General features: G+C 39.8%; 1 protein-coding gene across 1 annotated transcript in view; it reads left to right on the forward strand.

Moving 5' to 3' along the window:
* ngef (neuronal guanine nucleotide exchange factor) overlaps positions 1-5000 on the forward strand; it is a 28976-nt gene that overhangs the window by 7251 nt on the left and 16725 nt on the right. The window lies entirely within an intron of this gene.

Consider the following 5000-nt stretch of genomic DNA (forward strand, 5'->3'; position numbering starts at 1 on the left):
TACACACATGCACACACTATACTCACATACTTACATGCACACACTATACTTACATACAAACATGCACACACTATACTCACATACACACATGCACACACTATACACACATGCACACACTATACACACATGCACACACTATACTTAGATACACACATGCACACACTATACTCACATACACACATGCACACACTATACTCACATACAGACATGCACACACTATACTCACATACACTCACACACTATACTCACATACACACATGTACACACTATACTTACATACACACATGCACACACTATACTCACATACACACATGCACACACTATACTTACATACACACATGCACACACTATACTCACATACACACATGCACACACTATACTCACATACACATGTACACACTATACTCACATACACAAATGCACACACTATACTCACATACACTCACACACTATACTCACATACACACATGCACACACTATACTCACATACACACATGCACACACTATACTCACATACACACATGCACACACTATACTCACATACACACATGCACACACTATACTTACATACACACATGCACACACTATACTCACATACACACATGTACACACTATACTTACATACACACATGCACACACTATACTCACATACACATGTACACACTATACTCACATACACAAATGCACACACTATACTCACATACACTCACACACTATACTCACATACACACATGCACACACTATACTCACATACACACATGCACACACTATACTCACATACACACATGCACACACTATACTCACATACACACATGTACACACTATACTTACATACACACATGCACACACTATACTCACATACACATGTACACACTATACTCACATACACAAATGCACACACTATACTCATACACTCACACACTATACTCACATACACACATGTACACACTATACTCACATACACACATACACACATGCACACACTATACTCACATACACACATGCACACACTATACTCACATACACACATGCACACACTATACTTACATACACACATGCACACACTATACTCACATACACACATGCACACACTATACTCACATACACACATGCACACACTATACTCACATACACACATGCACACACTATACTCACATACACAAATGCACACACTATACTCACATCCACACATGCACACACTATACTCACATACACACATGCACACACTATACTTACATACACACATGCACACACTATACTCACATACACACATGCACACACTATACTCACATACACACATGCACACACTATACTTACATACACACATGCACACACTATACTCACATACACACATGCACACACCATACTGACATACACACATGCACACACTATACTCACATGCACACACCATACTGACATACACACATGCACACACTATACTTACATACACACATGCACACACTATACTCACATACACACATGCACACACTATACTTACATACACACATGCACACACTATACTCACATACACACATGCACACACTATACTTACATACACACATGCACACACTATACTTACATACACACATGCACACACTATAATCACATACACACATGCACACACTATACTCACATACACACATGCACAGACTATACTCACATACACACATGCACACACTATACTCACATACACACATGCACACACTATACTCACATACACACATGCACACACTATACTCACATACACTCACACACTATTTACACACGCACACACATGCACAAACTATACTTACATACACTCATACACTACTCACACACACACACATGCACACACTATACTCACATACACTCACACACTATACTCACATACACACATGCTCACACTATACTCACATACATACATGCACACACTATACTCACATACACTCACACACTATTTACACACGCACACACATGCACAAACTATACTTACATACACTCATACACTACTCACACGCACACACATGCACACACTATACTCACATACACACACTCACACACTATACTCACATACACACATGCTCACACTATACTCACATACATACATGCACACACTATACTTACATACAAACATGCACACACTATACTCACATACACACATGCACACACTATACTCACATACACTCACACACTATTAACACACACACACACATGCACAAACTATACTCACATACACTCACACACTATACTCACATACACTCACACACTATACTCACATGCACACATGCACACACTATACTCACATACACTCACACACTATACTCACATACACACATGCACACACTATACTCACATACACTCACACACTCTACTCACATACACACATGCACACACTTTACTCACATGCACACACTATACTCACATACACTCACACACTACTCACACACTACTCACACACACACACACACACACACACACACACACACACACACACACACACACATGCACACACTATACTCACATACACTCACACACTACTCACACCCTCACACATATGCACAAACTATACTCACATACACTCACCCACTATACACAATTGCACACACGATACTCACATACACTCACACACTATACTCACATACACTCACACACTATACTCACACTATACTCACATACACTCACACTATACTCACATACACTCACACACTATACTCACATACACTCACACACTATACTCACACTATACTCACATACACTCACACTATACTCACATACACTCACACACTATACTCACATACACACATGCTCACACTATACTCACATACATACATGCACACACTATACTTACATACAAACATGCACACACTATACTCACATACACTCACACACTATACTTACATACACTCACACACTATACTCACGTACACTCACACACTATTTACACACACACACACACATGCACACACTATACTCACATACACTCACACACTATACTCACATACACACATGCACACACTATACTCACATACACTCACACACTATACTCACATACACACATGCACACACTATACTCACATACACTCACACACTATACTCACATACACACACATGCACACACTATACTCACATACACTCACACACTATACTCACATACACACATGCACACACTTTACTCACATGCACACACTATACTCACGTACACTCACACACTATTTACACACACACACACATGCACACACTATACTCACATACACTCACACACTATACTCACATACACTCACACACTATACTCACATACACACATGCACACACTATACTCACATACACTCACACACTATACTCACATACACACATGCACACACTATACTCACATACACTCACACACTATACTCACATACACACATGCACACACTTTACTCACATGCACACACTATACTCACATACACTCACACACTACTCACACACACACACACACACACACACACACACACACACACACACACACACACACACACACACACACATATGCACAAACTATACTCACATACACTCACCCACTATACACAATTGCACACACGATACTTACATACACTCACACACTATACTCACATACACTCACACACTATACTCACATACACTCACACTATACTCACATACATACATGCACACACTATACTTACATACAAACATGCACACACTATACTCACATACACTCACACACTATACTTACATACACTCACACACTATACTTACGTACACTCACACACTATTTACACACACACACACATGCACACACTATACTCACATACACTCACACACTATACTCACATACACACATGCACACACTATACTCACATACACTCACACACTATACTCACATACACACATGCACACACTTTACTCACATGCACACACTATACTCACATACACTCACACACTACTCACACACACACACACACACACACACACACACACACACACACACACACACACATGCACACACTATACTCACATACACTCACACACTACTCACACACTCACACATATGCACAAACTATACTCACATACACTCACCCACTATACACAATTGCACACACGATACTCACATAGACTCACACAATATACTTACATACACTCATACAAATGCACACACATTATACTCACACACACACAGTCACTGTACTCCAGTGGAGGGGCATCAGGGGCAATAAGGCCTTCTCGTCTGGCCTAAATTCTATTAGAATCACTGACATATCTCTTTTTTTTTTTATTCTTGATTATGTGTACAATTATTTTCTAGTTGTTGTTTTTTATTTTGTCTTAATTTTACTCTTAGTTGCTCTACTTTCAGGAGTGTATGTTTATATTGGAGTTTTTATATTATCAGATTTCAGTCATCACATCCCATGCTGCAAGGGTCAAAGAAATCTGCAGTGCAAGCTTCTGTAGCCTCAAGTACATGACTGAGGTCATCTAGCATGCGTACAATATTTTCACGTCTTTGATTGGACTGTCAGAGAGCATCACTTGACAGAGCTTACAAATTGCACAATCTCAAACATATTGATGGTGCAGTTGTGGCTACAGTGAAAGGAGACATGTTAAATTGTGTTCGTTGAGTTTCTTGCTTTAGTATTAACATTAATTTTCATTTTATGAGATTTCTGTGTTGCAGCGCTCTGTTTTACTGCACTTCATTTATGTTACAATTATGGCATGTGGAAGACGCCCTTATCAAATGTGACTTATATCATTCATACAACTGAGCAGCTCTGGGGTTAAGGGCCTCACTCAGGAGCCCAAAAGTGGCAGTTTGGTGTGGCGGGGATTTGAGCTCACAACCTTCGGATCTAAAATCCAATGCCTTAACCATTAATCTACTGCCTATAGATGTGGTGTCCTAACTACGGAATTAAGAGGCGGAATAGATTCAGAAAGGACACCCTTAAAAGATTAGGGGTGAAATATATGACCTGCTACTGATATATACACACACTCTCACACACTCACTATACTCACAC

The sequence above is a fragment of the Silurus aristotelis genome (assembly GCF_946808225.1).
Source record: "Silurus aristotelis genome assembly, chromosome: 22".
Classification (NCBI taxonomy): Eukaryota; Metazoa; Chordata; class Actinopteri; order Siluriformes; family Siluridae; genus Silurus; species Silurus aristotelis.